We start from the raw sequence: 20,901 nt of genomic DNA, 5'->3' as shown, positions 1-20,901 counted from the left end.
CAAGTCAGTGTCCTCAAGCCTCACTGGCTTCTCTGCTCTGCCCATGGCCCTTTTAGATTTTCTCTTCTCTTCTTGGTCTCTTGCTTCCCACTTGACTTTTCCCTCCTCTGCGTTGTTCCTTTCCTGTCACTCCTGGGACTAGGAGGTCCCATAAATAGGTTGGATACAAGAGAGGAAGAGGAGGCTAGAAAGAGCAGCTGGATTTTTCTTTGTGTCTCCTCAAGGGAGTGGCTCACATCATGGGAGGAGCCTGCTGTGAAGCCAGGGAACCTGGGTTCCAGCCTCCGACTGGTGGGAATCCCACCTGTGGCTAAGCATCTGCACTGGGGGAGAAATGACTACCTGTTCTTGTACAATAGATGCAAGTGCAGTCCAGCTTGGGTCTACACATGCCCTCAGCTGGATTACAAATGGGTCACCTTATCTCTGGGGATTTTGGTTTCAAAGGGCAGAGAAACACCCACTGCTTCTCTCACTTGAAGATAGCAAGGAGTTATCTGAAGATAGCCAAGTATTGTTTTATTTTTTTAAGTAGCCAAATCTCCTTTTAAATCCATAGCTGATGAAGCTCTGTGGTAAATAGAGGCAGAATTTCTCTATCCAGTGTCACTTACTCTCACCTGGGCCCCACAGTAACACCATAAAACAGTTTGACAACCCATGGTCTAGATTTGGGTGAGGGGGTCCACAAACTGCAATCCATGGGCCAGATCTGGTCAGCTTTCTGTTCTTTGTACAGTGTTCTTGGAACGTAGTCATAATTAGTTATGTATTGTCTATGGCTGCTTTCACACTACAATGACAGAGATGAGTTTTTGTGACAGAGACCATTTGTCCCATAGAATCGAAAATATCTATTTGCCCTTTTAAAGAAAAAAAAAAGATTTATGTATCTTTTCTCTAGCACAATTTTAAAAAATGCATATTGAATGAAAAAATAGCTTGAAAGAATGGGCAAGAACTGGGAACAAGGAGACCTAGATGCAAATCTTAGCTCCATCACTGTGAGTGACTTGACACTCACCTTCACTAGTCTCTGTTATCTTATGAAATGGGGATAATTGTTACCACTCCCTCCCAACATTGTGGAGAAGATTTAATGAGATAATGTGTTTAAATGCTTGTCACAGTGCCTGGTACAAAACAAGCTTACTATCTCCCTATTATCCTCATTGACTTAGTCCATTTGGGCTATCATAGCAAAATAGTACAGACTAGGTGGCTTATCAACAACAGAGATTTAGTGCTTCTGGAGGCTGGGAAGTCAGAGATCAAGGCATCAGCCCCACCACATTTTAGTGACAGTCCTTTTCCTAGTTCATAGTTGGGGCCTTCATGCAGTGTTCCCACAGGGTGGAAGGGACTAGGAAATCTCTCTTCACCTCTTTTATAAAAGCACTAATCTCTTTGTGAGGCCTCTACCCTGTGACCTAATCACCTCCCAAAGGAGGTTTGAATTTCAACACATGGTTGGAAGGGAGGGCATTCAGACCATAGCAATCATTATCATCACCATCATCACTGCTACCACTGTCACCATCATTACTTTTATCATAATCATCATCACAACTACCATCACCATCACCATCACTATCACCCCCCCACCATCATCATCACTATCATCATCACCATCACTATCATCACCATCACTAACATCACCATCACCATCAACACCATCATCATCATCACCATCATCATCATCATCACTATCATCATATCATCACCATCATCATCACTATCATCATCACCATCACTATCATCACCATCACCATCATCACCATCACCATCATCAACACCATCATCATCATCACCATCACCATCATCAACACTATCATCATCATCACCATCATCATCATCATCATCATCACTATCATCATCATCATCACCATCATCATCATCATAACTATCATCATCATCATCACTATCATTATCACCATCACCATCATCACCATCATCACCCCAAGAGTGGGACACAGAGCAGGGAGCATCACAGAGCCCCTTCAATAGTAGGCAAGCCCTAAACATCAGAGGGGAGTTCTAAGCCTAGACCAGTTGTTGAATCATTTCCAGTTTGACAATTGTGAGAATTCTGTCCCTTGTGTGCTGCATTTCACCTGTGACCTGTGGGTTCATAGATACCTCCTTGTTTGTGCTCAGTGTCCTGGGCATCAACTTCATTGGAATTCTGTCCTTTCCCCAGCCTTGCCTTGGCTGCATTCCAGGTGAATGACGTGGACCCCATTCTGCTACAAGTCACCTCTGCTGCTCACTTAGATAATTAGAATCAACACATTTGTTTCTCTAGCAGCGTTCTCATCTTCTTCTTCCAAAAGTTTTCAAATGGAAAAAGAAAGGCAACGACAAGCTACATCTCTCCTTGTGGAGGGAATTTGCAGCTGTCTGCAGATGACATGCACCATTCAGTGCAGAGAGGAGGTTTCCTGTTTGCTTTTGGTGGGAGATGACGTGGTTGATGCGCTTATTAAAGTTTGGCAGAGGTTTAGAGACAAAGCGGCCTGCTGGAGAGAGGCTTATAAACAAACACTCCGGAATCCTTCAGCCTTCTGCCTTTGTGAGCTAATTGCTTGGTGGATGGGGAGAAAAAAAGAAGATTGATGTTACTTTTCAGCAAACAAAAGGAAGGGACTCAGGAAATAAGGTGGTTTTCCTGTCCTCTGAGAGCCCAGCAACACCTCCTGAGGTTGCGCCCAGCTAGCAATGGCGCATGCTCGAAGCCAGGGATGGGCCAGGATTTTCTGTAAAGGGCCAGGGAGAAAATGTTTTAGACTTTGTGGGCCATATCTTCTCTGTCACAACTACTCTTCTCTGTCATTGTAGTGCAAAAGCAACCGTAGACGATACATGAGTGAATGAGCATCTGTATTCCAATAAAACTTGATTTACAAAAACAAGCAGTGGGCCAGATTTGGTCCATGAGCTGTGGTTTGCCATCTCCTGCTCTAAGCTTTACTGGAAAAAAAAAGTGGAGTAGGGACAGACAGCAGAGCTAGATTTAAATCCTGTATGTGCTGGGCAAGTCACCTGTCTTCTCTGTGTCTGTGTCTTCATCTGCAAACGGGTTATAAGGAAATTAAAGGAGTGTCTTGAACAATTAAATAGTTAATAAGTAATAACTCTCCCTAGTACCTCCCCTAACCCCTGCTAAAAATCACGGGGAAGTAAAACTGATGAAAGAAGGCTACCTGAGTGCTTTCCAAGTGTGATACACAGACCAGCAGGCTTGGCTGCAGAAATGCAGAATTTCAGGCCTTGCCCGACACCTTTGAGTCATGACCTACCTGCTTTTTAACAAGATCCTCGGGTGCCTCGTCTGAACGTGAGGAGCCCTGATGTAGGTTCTTCACCATGACTGTGTTACAGATGAGGAGACAGAGGCTTGGAGAGGCCAGAGGCAGGACTTTGTCCTATCCAGACCCTAACCACATAGTCTCCTGCCTAATTTCACTTATGGTTCCTACTTCTGTATTAGTGATTTAGTTGTTTTGTTTCTATATATTTTCCCCCAGCTACACCATCTACTTCCTATTGTTGGTCATCACTTTCTTCTTGACCCTTCCAGTGTGGAGCTCAAAAGTTAACCACGCACCCAGTGGGTGTTCACATACTGTTGAGTGAGTCCCAGAAACATGTGCATATGCAAAACTGAGAGCCTGCTATAAAGGGGGGGGGGGCAGGTGGCTGTCAGTAGCAACCAGTGGGATTTCCTGGGCACATCTGCCCTTTAGTGCTTTGGGTCTTTAGACTATAGAATAATAAAACCTTTTAGCATGTCAGAACCATGGAAACCTTAGACAGAGAAACACGAACCCAGGGGCCCTTAGAAACTTGGCAGTTTCTCCAGTGTTCTCCCCTGCGTGATGGTTTCAGCAGACAGGACAGCTGAGGCACTGGTTTCCCAGGTATTTAGGTTACTTTCTATCTCACTACAACATACAGGAATCCCTTTGAATGGTGTTGTCCAATGTGGCAGCCACCAACCTCATGGGGCTGTATAATATACATTAATCAAACTTAAATAAAACGAGAACAGTTGGTTGGTTACATTGGCCACATATCCAGTATTCAGGAGTAACATGTGGACAGCGGGCCTGATTTCGGGCAGGCTTGTTTTCATATATTCCAAAGTCTCCCCCTTTGTTTCCATTTTATTCACAATTCTCTGCCAGACTGCCCCCTAGGGTGGAGCTAGCCAGGCCATATGCCACTTCCTTTCCAACTCCTTTTTTATGCACACGTACTGTTTTTCTCATCTTAGCAGTGCCATAGGTGGAGGGGGGGGGGTTGGGTTTTGGAGCAACCAAGCATAGTTGTACTTGCTCTGTGGAGCCTCCCTTGGGCCCTCAGATCCTCTCGTTTAAACCCCATTTGTGCCTTGGGCCGCCCCAGTCTTGGGATGGCAAGGATGCAAACATTGTTGTCTACTCTCTGTATTATTTTTTCACAAGCTACCACTGGCCTGCATTTGAAAAATGAATCTACCGGCACAACTCTTTTATGTATGCTAATTTTATGCCTTTCCTCTGTCCCATCCAATAGCACCTCCTAATTATCAATATGGCTACTCAACACTTAGACCCTTAGAATCTTAGAATTTGGAATGGTCACATCCCAGAACTGTGAAGTAGAAAACCTTAGAATCAGAATCTTCAAGCCAGAAAATCTTAGGACTTACAGCATCTTGAACCATTAAGACATACATAATATTAAAATCTTACTAGGTTGAACTGTACAAATTTGCTGTCTGCATAGTCCCAACATGGTGGCATGTGGTTGATTTCATGTGGTTCAACCTAATAGAAATTTAGATGTTGAAATTAATATTCTTAGAATTGTTAGCTCCTAGTGCTATAGAATTTTATAACCTTAGGATTTTAGAACGGGGGCCTGTAAACTTCTTTTTTTGTTTGCCGAGGGACAGATAGAAAAAACAGTGGGGCAAAAGTAGGTTTATAGTTGTTTGTATGGAAAATAATACTCTAATTACCAGTACAAGAATAAACTCCATGCTTTGTGTACTCACAACCATAAGCCTGCTTTTGCCCAACCTGTATTCTCAGCTTTGCAGACCAGAGAATCTCTCTGTCTCAACTTCTGAACTCCGAAAGCAGCCACAGACAATAATACATAGATGACTGAGTGTGGTTGTATTCCAATAAAACTTTATTTACAAAAGTAGGCACAGGGCAGACTTGACCTGTGGACCATGGCTTGCCACTCTGCTTTGGAACGTGAAAGCTGAAAGCATTTCATCACTTATTTGGATTTGCATAGAAAATGCACAGACCTACTTCCAGAGATTCCAAAGGGCGTTTGAACATGGAGCCGTTTTCAGGAGAGTTTTGCTTGGTTCAGACCACTGTCTCTCCCAGGACAGAGTCTGCCCTCCAGAGAGGTAATTTGGGGCAGAAAGAGCCTCTGGGGGCTGTTGCTTACATGCTCTGTGGCCCCGTGAGAGAGCCAGAGAGCTTGTCCTTGAACTGAGGATTAAGAGAGGCTGTTGGGAAGCAGCACCTGGCTTTCGGAGTGCTGGTCAACCCCCATGAGGGCCCCCACCTCGGACAAAAGTGGGAAGTGATCCGAATGCCCAGGAGGTCAGGATTGATAGACCTGGCCAGCGCCAGTGGGTCCCAGCTGCAAGCAGGATTTGATGAGGCTCTTCATCTGAGAGGCACGCACCACCAGGCCATAACCTTGAGATGTGGAGGGGAGAGAAAGAGCGCACCGCTTAGCAGTTGTTTTTTTCTCCTGCTGAGTCAATAAATGAGTAAATGGACCATGAGTGGCCAAGTGGCTGATATAATTTTAGACTCCATCAAAAGGAAGATCACAAAAGTGTATGGCGGGAGCTCCCACGTCTTTATGTCCCGCCGCTGAGAGCCCCGGCTGACAGTTGTGCTCGTCTGAGTGGCACCTGAAAGGAGGCTGGGTGGCCTGGGAGCTAACATCCACTGCCCGTCTGCCACGTGGCATAGTCTGCACCGTGCTTCCCATGCAGCACTTATTAAATCTGCAATTTGAACCTGAGGAGTGAGGTAATTTTTTTTTTTTAGCTCTGTTTTACACAGTTTAAAGAGGCAAAGTGGCTTGCCCAAGGCTAGATATCTGGGACAGATTGGCACCAGGATATGTCATCCGTCCCTTGAACTCCAAAACCTATGCTCGCAATCACTGTGCCGGCATTTCTTGACTGTGGCGCGCGCACACAGGTCACCCCGGGGAAGCTGTTAAAATTCAGATTCTGAGTCAGCAGGTTCAGGATGGGGTCTGAGAGTCTGCATTTCTAACCAGCAACCAGGAAATGTTGATGGTGTTGGGCCAGGGACCCCACGTGGAGGAACTGGAACTATACATACGTTTTCCTCATTCCAGGCCCCCTGAAGCCACAGGGAGTTGTGTTTTTAAGATGAAATAATGTAGTGGGAAGTGGTTCATTCAGGATTCAAATTCACATCTGTCCAGAGTGAGTTATCTGACCCCAAGTGTCAACAATGCTGAAGGTGAGAAGCTCTTCTTTTTAGCTCAGTATTCTTCAGTCCAGAAAATAAAAACCCACCTCAATCCCTCTCGGGAGGCCATACGGTGTCCTCGAATTAAATTGAGTTTAAGAACATTTGAAACTTTTCTGCTAAAAAGCCCATGAATAAATGACCTAACTACCTCCATTTCCCAATCAACAGGTGGAACATTCCACTACTTTGAGGCGAGGCCAGGGTGTTTGTGTCTCTGTAACACCCTCTCACCTCAGCAGATGGAAGCCAATCAAATCCAGAAACCATCATTGTTTTAATCTCTGGTCGTCATCACGCCCAGCACTCTGTGTATTGGTGTCTTTTGGTGTTTATGTCACAGGCACTGTTTTCTCAGTGACTCCCACCTCCACTTTTTTTCTCAGCCAGGCCCTATTGACTCTGGTCCTAGGTGGGGAAGGTCAGGAGCTGGCATGGATTGCCAATACCAATAGCTCTCTGGTCCATGTTCGTTCTGATCCATTCTTGGGTGATGTATTTATTCATACAAGACTATTGGTGAGGGTTGATTCACTGGGGAGAGACTGTTTCTCTCTCTTCAGGCAGGTTCATTCGTGATGGCTCTTCGGCCGGGTGAGGACTCCAGCTGGGCTTCCATAATGATGAGGTCATCTGGTTTGCCAGCGGAGAGACCTGGAGCTCTGGAGCGGGAAGCAGTGGTGTGATCGATAATGATCTCGTGTGCATTCAGCTCTTCACAGTTTACAAAGCACTTGAATGTGATTTGAGCTTCACAATATGGCAAACAGGAAGGGAATTGGTGACTTGTGGAGTGGGGGAGACAGGCTCCGGGATGTGGTCGCTGCTGCTTGAGGAGTTGGGGCCCATGTGGCGCCCATTTCCAGGTGTTGAGTGTGGCACAGTCCTCAGTCTTGCCCCTGTGCCATCCCTCCCTGGCTCTGCCTACCTGGCATAGCTGTGGGGATGCAGTCATTTTAGTCACTGCTGGCCTGAATGACTGAACTTACAAGGAGTGATCTTCCCACTTCTGTAATAATAGGCGGTGTTTGCGGTCCCCAGTTAACTCTCTCCTGGGATGCCCCTGGACACCTAAGGGTGCTGACAGCGATAAGGCCTAACCTGACCCCAGGCGGCTGGCACATCAGCAATACTGATTTTATCTGATTCATAGGTGTGTTCTTCTGAATCCTGACATGGTAGCGAGGCAGTGGGACAGAGTGTGAGAATGTTTTGGTGGACAGGGAACAAGAAGGATGTGAGGGCCATACTTGGGGCACTCAAATTTTGTGACCAGTGGGGTGCAGGGTTGAGTGCACTGGATGCCTGAATGAGTAGTGGGAGAGGACCAGGGGATATGAAGTGAGGGTAACAGAGCATCAAAACAGAGGTGACCCCGTGCATTGCCACGGAGTCCTGAGAACAGGAGAGAGGGCTGGTGTGATTGAGCACCTTCTACACTGTGTGCACTGCATCACCTTCCACACGAGAGGCCTCAGCTCATCCCACAGCACAGCAACGCTGTCATCACCCCCACTTTACAGGGGAGGAAGCGAGGCTCAAGTAGCTGGGTGACGACTTGGCCGGGGTCATGCTTTTCATGGCAGAGGTGGGTTACAAGCGTGGACGAATTGACGCCCCGGGCAATTCCTGCGGCATATGGTCCGCAGCATCATGAACTTAGCGCTGTGGGAACTCAGCTGAAATGCGGTTTATGTTTGACTAGTACCTTCCAGGTAGTGTGTGAGGCATTTGGGACATAAGACTGAGCGCAGCCCTACTCAGAATTAACTCAATATAGCAGGAGATTAGAAAACAATTACAATCGAAGGGGGTCTGTGCTTACACCAGTGGCTTGTACAAATACTAGAGGCACAGAAATGAAAGCAGCTAATTCTACCCAGGTGAGCCAAAGAGGGCATCGTCGGGGAAGTGATTGTGGAGTGGGTCTTGAAGGATGAGCAGGAGTTTACGTGGCAGAGCAGGGAAGAGCATTCCAGGTGGAGGGATGGTAGGTGCAAAGGCACAGAGGCATGAAAGAACATTGCATGATTGGGAGCTGGTGCAGTCAATGGGAATGACAGATGTGTGGGTGCAGAGTGTGAGCAGTGGGGGAAGAAGGACCTTGCAGGGTGGGTTGGGAGGGAGACTGGGAAGGGCTCCGTAGGCTAAACCACACAGATTGGACTGTGGGACGCGAGGAGGCACTGGAGCCTCTTAGGCAAGAGAGGACATGATCAGATTAAAGAGATTCTCCCCTGCCCGCTTTATGGGACACAGCCTGGAGAGGGGACTGGATTGAAGACTGGATGTTTAAAACTACAAGAACCCTTAGGAGATGATGCTGAAGACTGCGTTTATGGTATTGAACAGAGAGCCCAAGAAAGGTGCCAGATATCAGCCCATTGCGTTGATGAGATATTTGAGGCCCAGAGAAGGGAGCAGAGGTACGTAATAAATTGTTCTCACACCAACTTCTTTGGCTACAAAACCCAGTGGCCACTTGAGCAGTTTCCAAGTCCATTTTCCCTATTTCCGCCATCGTATGGGCTCCTGGGCTGAGAAGATATATGAGCTTCATTTCCATTTAAATGGAAATAAGGCATGTCGAAGGTGGCTTGATAATTACTGCCTGGAACAGTGGCCCTCTGATGCGGGAAGTGTAGTGTCGGTATATGTAGTGCAGATAATTTTTGCATTTGAGACTTAATTATGTTGATATAATTATTCTTCTGTCAGGGAGATCGGGCGGCACAGATATGTCATATCTGAGTTTGAGCAGAAAAATGAAATGCTTTTTTAAATTTTTTTCAGGAAGCAGTGTGGGTGGGTGACTCTGGGAAGTGGGAGCTTCCAGGGTGTTTGCAGTTCACCCCAGGTCAGGATGTCTGTCTTCAGCTGGCAGCTTTGCGAGGACCCTGTGGGTGTCAACCATGAGTGACTTCCAGTGACAGTCCTTCTGTGTCCCTTTCTGAAGATGCCATGTCAGAAGTCCCAGGCTGGGGGGTGGTTTTAGGGCTGAGAACGCTATGATTCTGAATAGCTAGAGCTGTAAGGAACTTGAGAGAGGTTTTATTTCATTTTGTTTGTAAACCTTGTGACTTAAAGACCCCCCAGTAGAGTTGCACGCTGGTCAAAACCTCCCTTCTCCATCCCCATCCCACTGGCCAAGAGACCAAGCACATCCCCTTCTGCGCCTAACCAGGAGCCTCTGCCCTCCACCGCTACCCACCCATCAGGGGAAACTTGGGACCTCCCAAAACCAAGTACAGAGCCCCTTCCTCATCATTGGAGCCCCAGTCTGCGGCACCATTATTACTCTAGTAGCTGGAGCCAGTGTTTTAAGCAAAACAGCTTATCCAGAGTGTGTGAACTGGAGATCAGAGAGGAGCTTACTTTCTAATAGAGAGAGGGCCTGGGGAGGAAGGGCTCAAGCTCTAGCTTAGCCTCTGCTGCCCACCCAGCAGCCCAGCAACCCTGGCCACATGGCTTCCTGCCCTGAGCCTCTCAGACTTTCTGCAGGCCAAATCCTTATCACCTAGATTTAAACAGCCCAAATTGCCCAGAGTGTTAGCATTGCAGAAAGCTCTGAAGGCCCTCAGGCAATAGCCGGGGGCATTTTTAAACAATCAGAAGAATGAGGAAGGGAAGAAGGGACTGCAAGCAGGTGCCTGGGGCCCCAGGCTCTTTTGCTGGAGATAATGCAGAATCCTGGCAGAGCCCGCTGCAGGGGTGGGTGGGGGCTCCCAGGTCCCCTGCTTTCTTGGCCACCTTCATTCTGCCTTTCAGGTAAAGCCATTTGGGCTTAGTGTGTGTATCCATTATTACACATATGCAGAAATGAACACGGGGTGGAAATAGAGCAATGTAGTCATTAAGAATGACTGTCTCTATGACTTAAGAGTAATGTTTTTGCGACTTTCTTTATTTTCTAACTTATCTATAGTGCACCCTATCAGAACCAGAAAACAAAAGTACAGTCATGTGTCGTATAACAATGCTTTGGTTAACAATGAACTGCTTACTTGATGGTGGTCCCATACCATTATACAGCTAGTGCTTGACTTACGACCACGATTGGTTCCAACGACCGATCATAACAGGATTTGGTCCTAAGTTGAGTAGGCTATATGTACAGTACTGTGAAATGATGTTATAAAAAATCTTTAAGTCATATTTTATAATAATTTTCTTTCATTATTGTTACATATCATAATTTTCTTTGTTCATTTTATACCATTTGTATCATCTCTACACCATTTTGTTTCTTATTTTTACATTCATTGGGTTTAAGTAAAACACTGCATTACCAGTACAACTGGTTTAATATTTGCAAAACATACAAAATTACAAAATACAAGTGCATACACAAATAAAAAAAAAAGTGTAAAAAATACCATAGGAAACATTTTCCCAATTGCAAAACATATCAAAATATATAAACATGTATGAAACATTTTATTGGCCTCTGGTGCTTGGCTGCGGATCATTGATGTCGTCATTCTGAGGCAACAGTGGTGGCTAGCGATTGTGGTCGTAAAGTCGAATGGTCATAAATTGCATAGGTCGTAAGTCGATCAATACCTGTATCACCTAGTGTTGTCATAGCCTAGTGACAATATAGCTGTCCCAGCGTTATAGCGCAACACATCATCCACATGTCTATGGTGATGCTGGTATAAACAAACCTAGTGCCCTGCCAGGTTGGGGCAAGTATAGCACATACAATAGTGTGCGGTACGTAATAGTTGATAATAAGAATAAATGATTCTATTTCCTGTACTATACTCTCTATCATTATTTTAATATTTGTTTCTTTTATTTATTTATGTATTTTTTTACAGAGACAGAGAGTGAGTCAGAGAGAGGGATAGACAGGGACAGACAGACAGGAACAAAGAGAGATGAGAAGCATCAATCATTAGTTTTTCATTGAGCGTTGCAACACCTTAGTTGTTCATTGATTGCTTTCTCATATGTGCCTTGACCGCAGGCCTTCAGCAGACTGAGTAACCCCTTGTTGGACCCAGCAACCTTGGGTTCAAGCTGGTAGGCTTTTGCTCAAACCAGATGAGCACTCGCTCAAGCTGGCGACCTCGGGGTCTTAAACCTGGGTCTTCTGCATCCCAGCCCAATGCTCTATCCACTGTGCCACCGCCTAGTCAGGCTCTATCATTATTTTAGTGATAATAATTTTCTCTTTACTTTTAGAAAGGTCTACTGTAACGCAGTATGCCGTGTTTCTCCGCAGCAGCCTGGTACATCTTGTGTTTACTGCTTGTCTTGATTGCATCATTTTCTCTTGTGCTCGATTTAATCTCGTGTTGTTTTGTACAGTAACATGCTGCTCAGGCTTGTAGCCTAAGAGCAATAGGCTGTCCTATCAGCCTTGGCGTGTAGTGGGCTATCCCACCTAGGTCTGTGTACATGCACTCACTGAGTGATGTCTGCGCAAAGACAGTCACCTAAGGACCCATTTCTCAGAAGTATATGTGTTAAGAGGCACGTGACTGTAATGGTGGTTAAAAGAAACAAGACCACATGGTGTCCTCTCAGTTTGTTAGGCCTGTGGTAGCAAAGACTGCTAACTGGGTGGTGTGGAAAAACAGGAGTGTATTGTCTCACTGTTCTGGGGGCCAGGATTCTGAGGTCAAGGTGTGGGCAGGGCTGTGCGCCTCTGAAGGCTCTGGAGGAGGCACTGTTCTGTGTCCCCTTCCTGGATCTTGGTGTTTGCTGACAATCCTTGATGGTCTTTGGCTTGGAGAGGCATCATTCCAGTCCCCCGCCTACACATGGCGCTCTCCCCGTGTGTCCGCCCTTCATCTTCCCTCCTTGTGTGTCCCTGTTTCCAACTGTCCCTCTTATATATTGCATTAGGGCCCACTCTGATGACCTCATTTTAACTTGGGCACCTCTGTAAAGCCCCATCTCCAAATACAGTTGCATTCTGAGGGACTGCTGTTACGATTTAACATACCTTTCTGAGAGTGGAGAGGAGAGACACAGTTCCATCCATAAACAGACGTGTTCCTAGAAATGGGAAGAAGTTCAGGGTGGCTGCAGGGTTTTTCTTTGATGGTGGGGAGGCAGTTGACGTGGGGTCTACAGAGGAAGAAATGTTAGGGTTAACCCCGGTAGCCAGCTTCCAGATGGCTCCCAGTGACTCCACCTCTGGCCTTCACACCCCTGTGTAGCCCCTCCTGCATGGTATCAGAGTTGGTCTGTGTGACCAATAGATTATGTCGGTATTAGTGACACCTCACCTCTGAAGCTGGGTTATGAAAAAAGCATTTGGCGTTTGCCTTGCCCTCTCTCAGATCATTTGCTCTGGGAGAGCCAGCCATCATGTCACAAGGAGCAGCTCACGGGCCTCATGGCAGGGAGCTGAAGCTTCCCCCAACAGTGGGTCTTCTTGGAAAGGACCCTCCAGGCTCAGCCAAGCCTGCAGACAACCGTGGCCCTGGCTGGTGTCTTGACTGTAACATCGTGAGCGATCCTATATTATAGTTTCCTATTACAGCTGTAACAAATTCCCACAGAGAAGTTCAAAATAACGCAATCTGTTCTCTTTACGTTTCGGAGGTCAGAAGTCCAAAATGTGTCTTAGGGGTATAAATCAAGGTACAAGCAGGACTGGTTCCTTCTGGAGGCTCCAGGGAACAGTTCAGTCTTTGCCTCGTCCAGCTTCTAGAGGCAGCCAGCATTCCGTGGCTCCTGCATCGCTCCCGTCTGTGATTCCATCGTCACGTTGCTGCTCTCTCCCCCACTGACCCGCTCACCTCCCTCTTATAAGGGCCCTTATGATTACATCTAGGGCCCATCCAGATAATCCAGGCTAATCTCCCCATCTCAAGATCCTTGATTTAATCACAATTTCACTGTCCCGCCTCTTGTTAACATATTCTCATGTTTGGGGAAGTAGGACACAGACATCTTTGGTTACCATTAGTTATCCTATCAGACTCTGAGCCAGTGCCACCCGGATAAGCCCCTCTCAAGTGCCTGATTCCCAGAAAACCATGAGAGATGCTGAGTGATACCTGATCTTTCCAAACACTAGGTGTTGAGGCAATTCGTGATGTAGAAATGAATAACGAATACAGACTAAGAGTTTGTAATCTAGCATTTGATGCTGTGATACTTGAAAATTACAACTCTGGATCTCTTATATAACTTTTCCCTCAAAACATACATATAGAAATGTGTACGTATCTTGTATGTACAATTCGATGATTTTTTGCAAACTGAAAACACCCTTGTCAGTCTTTAATAATAGGCTGGGTTGCGCCCGTCTACTCCCGTTTGCTCTCAGATCCATTCCTGCCCCTTCTCTGCTCTGCTCAGAATTGCAGGAAACCGTGTTTCCTAAGCTGCCTTCTGGTGGGCCAATGACAGGCAGTGATGGACAGCTGAAAAACAGGAGGACAGAAGCCAGAGCGTTTCTCCCTATCTCGCACGGTCTCAAGGGGGACCCCTGGCAGCAGCCAAGCCTCTGTAATTCCAGGTCCCATTAGGGGCTGCCCTGTTCCATGATGCCAGCTTCCCCCAGGGCAGGCTTGTTGATGCTTCGCCTCCCACTGGGTGGCTTTTCCTTCTAGCCCTAGGTTGGCAGTGCCTTCCTGCTGTTGGTAATCTTTTTCCTTCTCATCTGTCTCGTTACCTGGATAACTAATCCCTAGTTTTAAATTCCTCCGGTCAATGGATCTAGAATGAATTCGATTCTCCTGATGGATACAGGCTCCTTGGAGGCATTGTATTAAACCCTTCAGGCTTCAGCAACACAACAAAAAAAGCATCAGGTTCTTAGACTTCATTTTCTCAAAAAAAAAATAAAAAAAATGAGGCTGTCCTCACTCTGCAATATCTGCAGACTTCATATTTTCGGAGTCTTTACTTAGAAAGAAGGAAATGGGGACGTTCGTTATGTGTCAAGTGTGTGCCCTTGTGTTAGGTATACCAGATGTACGCAGTTTTACATTCTGTCATTTTTTCCTTGGAACAACCTTCTGTCATTTTAATGGATGAGGACCTGGAAAGAAGGATTAGTAACGCTTCAGAATCTCCTTCTAAAGCTGGTGCTTCTCCAGCTGCTGCCATGGTGTTAGTTTGCATCTCCCCTTCCCCACCCACCAGGGTCTCTCCACAAAACACTCACCAGTTTTCAAGGAGAAATACCCTCCCATCCCTGCCCCGCCCCCCCCCCCCCCCAAAGAAGCTGTTTACTTCTTTGAGGATTCAGGAGGCATTTTCAGGAGGATTGAGATTGTTGCAAGTGTGGCAGAGTTGGGAGCTCCTGTTGATGCTGGTAGGTGGAGCCCAGAGCAGCACTGGACTCTGGCCCCAGATTGCCTGGATCTGTGCAGGGATCGGCTAGACATGCCTGCCACGAATGAAGAAAAGGGTGAAAAGAGTCAGGTATTTACTGACCTTTCACAAACAAGCAGGTCTGAGCTTCGATCTGTCTGTCACTTCCTAGCTGTGCAACTTTGGGATCTTTGATGAGTCTCTCTGTCTATTACCACATCCTAAAAAGAGACTAAAAACAATGGACTTGCAGGGTGAATATGAAGAAAGAAGCAAGGACCTTGGACAGTAAAGACCACCTTCTCCCCAGTTCTTCCTCGTGCTGGAGGTTGGGCTCCTTTCAGTCTTAAATGAGGGAACCGATGCGTTCTTTTAGGCTTTCTAATGGGCACCTCCGCTCTTTCCCGAAACGAGGCCGAACACTTGCTGCTAATGCTCACCCCGTTGCTAATGTGGCCTGGGAGCTCTAACCAGGACATAACTCACAGGGCTTTTATTTTTCCCTGCAGCCTCATTTTTCCCAGGTAAGTGACCCTCGGACAATTTGAATGAAACAATGGCAGTTCTTCATCATCTTTCTTTCGGGAGAGACTGCCCCCACCACCACCATGCAGGCATCCTTGGATGAAGAAGGAGCAACCAGAGGCAAAGGCGGGAAAGAGCTGGGGGCCGCGTTCTGGAGACCTGGGTCCTACTCTGGGTCATCATGTCTTGGTCACATGTCCCTGGGCAAGAGACTTAACCTCTCCAAGACTCAGTCTGCCCATCTGTAAAATGGGGGTAATAAGGCTAGCAAGACTGCCTTGAGAGGCAGGGAGCAGGCAGGTGGACCAGGGGACTGTGCCTTGTAGCATCAGAGAGAAAGAAAGTCTGATATTTTTAACTTGCTGATAATAAAAGCAATTCATATTCCTTGCAGAATATCTGGAGAAGTATAAAAAGGAAAATAAAAATCAGCTGATAGCTCACCACGCAGAGATAACCCTGCTATTACTTCGTTGTAATATTCTCGAGTTACCTTTTATGCGTTTATGTAGTGCTTGATTCTGGGGCTCCTTAAAATTGATTGCATGAGAAAACTATTTTAAATTTAGCAGAGTGCTTGCACATGTGAGAAATAGAAATAAATATTCATTTATTAATTCGTTCATTCAAGATGGTTATTAAGTATGCGTCAGACTAGGAATATTTGTGTTTCTAGCTATATCTTCATAGGCGTGTACACATCCACGCCTATATATTTATGATAGCATATGTATGTGTGTAATATTTTTGCAACATGAAGTTTCTATTTGTCTTTACCAGGAAAACAAAATAGCAAGATGAATTTTCATGGTGTTTTGGGGGTGTTTTAAGATTGTCCGGTCTGTAATATAAACTTGTGAAATTGACTTTGGACGGTCTTACGAGGGGCATCTTGAAAGGTTAGAAAGGTGGCCTCCAGGGTTCAGGGGCTCAGACACTGACACGTGAAGTCCCGTGCGTTTGCAGACAGGAGAGGGTCTCACCGAACAGGGAGCGGTTCTGGGCAGAGAAAACAAACAACTGTTTTAGCTCTTAGCCTCTAACTGAGCACACAGGAGGAGATGGTTTCAGTTGCAGCCACTCACTTTCCTTAGGAACTGCTCCCCACCTGGGCGACTCGAAGCGGCAGCTCCAGGGGGAGTAGCTTGAGAGTTCGGCGTGGTTAGGGACTCTCTGAAGTGGCGCTGGGAGGCCAGCAAGTGCACATGCTATCTGTTCTTGCATTTGTCTCTGCACACGTGGTGTGTACTGTGTATGCAACAGTGAGTGTGTGTGATGCCCTCACCTCTCCTTCACCCACCACTTACAGTCACGGATTTACCCTGTTCATTCGATCCCAAAGCATGTATTGAGTGCCTGCTATGTTGTGGACACCGGGAATATATATAGTTAGCTGAGGTCCCTGCCAGAATATAAGCTCCAGAGATGTTAAGATTTTGTCTGTATCGCCTGTGCCTAGATCAGTGCTGCACCTAGTAGGTGCTCAGTAAATGTTTATTAATTGAATGAATGAATGGTGTCAATGATCCTCGACTTACGATGATTTGGCTTACAATTTTTTGACTTTATGGTGGCGTGAAAGCTATATGTATTCAGTAGAAATTACACTCTGAATTTCAAGTTTTGATCTTTTTCTGGACTAGCGACAGGCAACATGCAGTGCGTTACTCTCCTGTGGGGCTGGGTAGCATGACTCCCCGTCAGCCCCACGATCACGGGGGAACAATGACGCTCCACAGTATACCTGTTGCCAGTATTTTGGGGGTATTGTACTTTGTGTTTTTGCACCCTATCATGTCTAGGAAACACCCATCCGTATCCCCTGCTTCTTGTAAGGAGAGGAAGGCAATTGCACCTGCATCTCAGCTTCCGACGGGGTTACTGATAACAGAAGTGTTCTGAGCGTGTTTGAGGGTGGCTAGGCTAAGCTGCACTGTTCGGCAGGTCCAGGTGTTGGATGCAGCCATCCCGACCCAGTCCTGGGCTCTGTTAGTCAGATGTCATGAGAGGTGGAAGAAGCCTGACTCCCAGGCCCATCCCGACCCAGTCCTGGGCTCTGTTAGTCAGATGTCATGAGAGGTGGAAGAAGCCTGACTCCCAGGCCCATCCTGACCCAGTCCTGGGCTCTGTTAGTCAGATGTCATGAGAGGTAGAAGGAGCCTGACTCCCAGGCCCATCCCGACCCAGTCCTGGGCTCTGTTAGTCAGATGTCATGAGAGGTGGAAGGAGCCTGACTCCCAGGCCCATCCCGACCCAGTCCTGGGCTCTGTTAGTCAGATGTCATGAGAGGTGGAAGAAGCCTGACTCCCAGGCCCATCCTGACCCAGTCCTGGGCTCTGTTAGTCAGATGTCATGAGAGGTGGAAGAAGCCTGACTCCCAGGCCCATCCTGACCCAGTCCTGGGCTCTGTTAGTCAGATGTCATGAGAGGTGGAAGAAGCCTGACTCCCAGGCCCATCCCGACCCAGTCCTGGGCTCTGTTAGTCAGATGTCATGAGAGGTGGAAGAAGCCTGACTCTCAGGCCCATCCTGACCCAGTCCTGGGCTCTGTTAGTCAGATGTCATGAGAGGTAGAAGAAGCCTGACTCCCAGGCCCGACAGGGGTGCCTCCCTGTGCCCCCTTCTTTTTCCTGTGCACCCCTCCACGTCTCTCAAGCGTTCGCTGGATGGGACCTAGTTTTTTGCCCCAGGGAACCTGGAAGGCCACATCCATTTTGCCTAATGGCTTGGTCTCTGCAATCAGCAGATTCTGTTTGGTTTTTGAGCTGAAGCAGGAGAGGTTTGCTGATTGCTGATTATGCAGACTCTAAATTTCCCAGATCTGTCTCCTTGGGGTGTTCCCGCGGAGCCTGATGCACGTCCCTGTACCGAGGATGGGGCTCAGAGGGCCCGGGGGCAAGGTGGGAGTGTGAGGTCGTGCAGGTCTCCTGAGCCCGTCCTTGGCCGTGTGCCCTCACCCGTGGGTGTTTCCTTGCTGTCGCCGCTCCTCCCTCTGTCCAGCTAACATCCTCTGTGTTGCCCTTGCTTTCCACACATGTCTTTCCTCCTCAGGGTACTGAAAAGACTTTGGAGCCAGAGTCCTGCATTCCAGGCTCCTTATTTGCCCTTGAAAGGACAGTGACCTTGACAAAGCTCCTCAGTGACATGGGACACCCACCCAATTACTCTGTATTCTCCTCTGGTCATTAAATGATAGTAATGTCACTGCTGGTCAATCCTTTCTTCTCCACCAAGTGGGAAGGGGGCCGCTTCTGCCCCCCCCCTTTATCCATGGTGACCAGAGAAGTTGCCTAACTTGCTAAAGATTCCAGGCAACATTCACCCAGGAGCAAGTGCAAGGGGATATCTGTGGTCTTTTCTCATCTCTCGGCATGAGTGGTCTAAAGAGTTCTCACCCGAGAACCCAAGACTGGGATGCCCAGCTCAGCTTTGTGGTTGCCTGGCTGCGGGACTGCAGACTGCTCATGTGCTGCTCTAGCCCGCAGTTTCCTCCTCTCTGAAATGAACATTCACCACATGTCTTCAGTGGCCCAGACGTGGACTTTGGATAGCATCTCTGTGTCTACAAAGACACAGTGTCTTGTCTCCTGGGAGAGAGGGCCGATTCCCAGCAACCTTGTCATCCTGGCCCATTGGGAAGCAGCCGTGTGTAAGCTGCTGGGATTCTTTCTGTACCTAGCCTCTTGTCTGGGTGTCTCTGTGAGCCGACACGCTGGGGAAAGCACCCCCCTCATCGTCGTCCCACTGCGTGTGTTATTTCCTCTGACGGTCCACTGGCCTCCTGCCCCGGGGCCCCTGCCTCAGATGTCTCTCACCTTGTCAGCACCAAGATGGGCATCTCACAGCTGGCAGCTTCAACCAACTACTGTGCACTGCCAGCCCCTCACCACTGCATCCCTGTCCCTCTGCATGGCACCCCTCTTACCAACTCAGCATCTCCCTTGGGCTTTCAGTCCTCTCCCCGCCGCCCCCGTTGGAAAAGCACAGACTTACAATATGGTATACAGGCGAGCCAATCTCCAAAGAGAACTGAGAGTGTTCCTATCGTGGGGAGCAGCGCTGGGCCTCACTGACTGGCACTGGGGCATGCACACATAGCCCCAGAAAGACCAAGAGACTGGGCGATGGACAGAGCAGAGGTCACATCCCTTCTCTGCTCCTCACTGCCTTCAGTGACTTTGCTGGCCTCGGTTCCCTCAGCTACAAGTGAAAGAAAAATGATCCCGGGCTGAGAACTGTTCAAGGTCACACGGCTAGTCAGTCAAATGAGGAGCTGAGAATTACACATAGATCTGACCCTACAGCCTTATATTTTCACCTCTCCAGACTCTGATCCGGTGTTATCTATGTGTTCCTTAAAACAACAGTCCAAAAATAAACTTGGCATAATTAGAATGAGCTTACAAGAAAAATGCTATCCACAAACCCTCTTCATCCCCATCGATGAATAGTCTCAACTCCACAAGTGTGTTGTTTGTTATTTGCATAGACATGGGCATGATATTTTCCTGTTCTGTTCAGTCTGCTTAACATTATTTCACAGAAGCACTCCACACTGCCACGATCCTTATTTCTAATGTTAATGTCTGCCTAATGGCATCAGAGTGACATGCTGTGATTGCACTAACCATTCCCAGTTGTTGGGTGATGAGGCGGCTTTCAATGTCCTCGATGTTATCAAGCAGCACTGCTCCAAACATCCTCAAGTGCAGAGCCTGGCTCTACCTTTTTGTTTCTTCCCTTTAGAATTAATTTCCTGAAGATGAGTTTCCAGGTTTAACTCAGGGATTCTCAGACGGGGCGCTGTTGACATTCGGCCAGGCCATTCTCTGTGGTGGGGGCTGCCCTGTGCATTTTAGAATGCGGGGCAACATTCCTGGCCTCCGCCCCCTCGATGCCAGGTACCACCCCCAAAGTTGTGATGGCCAAAATTGTCTCTGCACATTGCCCGTTGTCCCGGGGGGGGGGGGCATGCTCACCCTTGGTTGACAATCATCGTGTTATAGAGTAGAGGTATAATGTGTAGCTAATGGAAGTCAGAGATTTTCCAGGGTCTGAGCAACATCTGATTATGGTGGAGTCAGAGAGTAAAAGCGTGAGGAATAAGAAGAGAGTCAGCTGCACCAGCGCTGCTGCTGGCTTTCTCTTCTCCGGGCCTCACTTTCTCATCTGTGAAATGGGAGCAGTAAGAGTGACCCGTTTGTTGAGCTCGTGAGGAGTGAGTGAGGTCAGGAGGTCAGGAGTGTAAAACACAGCACAGAGCTGGGCACAGGAAGCTCTCAGGAAATGCCAGCAGTCTTGGCCTGCTCTGGCGGGAGCCCGCTGGGCTCGCCATCTTCGCCTTTGCTACCTCAGAGGACAGAAAGTCAGGACAGGAAGTTGGGGGAGTCGAGGTGACAGAGTTGAAAGAGAACCACTCTCTTTCTGCCCTTCCCCCCAGCCTCCCACTCCAGATCCATCCCCAGGGCACAGACTCAGCTTCCGGAAACATCCTCCCTGACAGTTCCAGGAAGCCTTCACTGGCTCCTGCATTTACTCATCTGCCCAAGGTGTACTGAGTGCTGCCT

General features: G+C 47.6%; 1 protein-coding gene across 1 annotated transcript in view; it reads left to right on the top strand.

Moving 5' to 3' along the window:
* The window catches only part of MYO18B (myosin XVIIIB), a 232,770-nt gene that overhangs the window by 179,484 nt on the left and 32,385 nt on the right, over positions 1-20,901 (top strand). The gene's annotated exons all lie outside the window — the stretch shown is intronic.

The sequence above is a fragment of the Saccopteryx leptura genome, chromosome 2 (assembly GCF_036850995.1).
Source record: "Saccopteryx leptura isolate mSacLep1 chromosome 2, mSacLep1_pri_phased_curated, whole genome shotgun sequence".
Taxonomy (NCBI): domain Eukaryota; kingdom Metazoa; phylum Chordata; class Mammalia; order Chiroptera; family Emballonuridae; genus Saccopteryx; species Saccopteryx leptura.
Note: the sequence above shows the minus strand (reverse complement) of the source record. Positions and strands in the feature narration are given on the sequence as shown.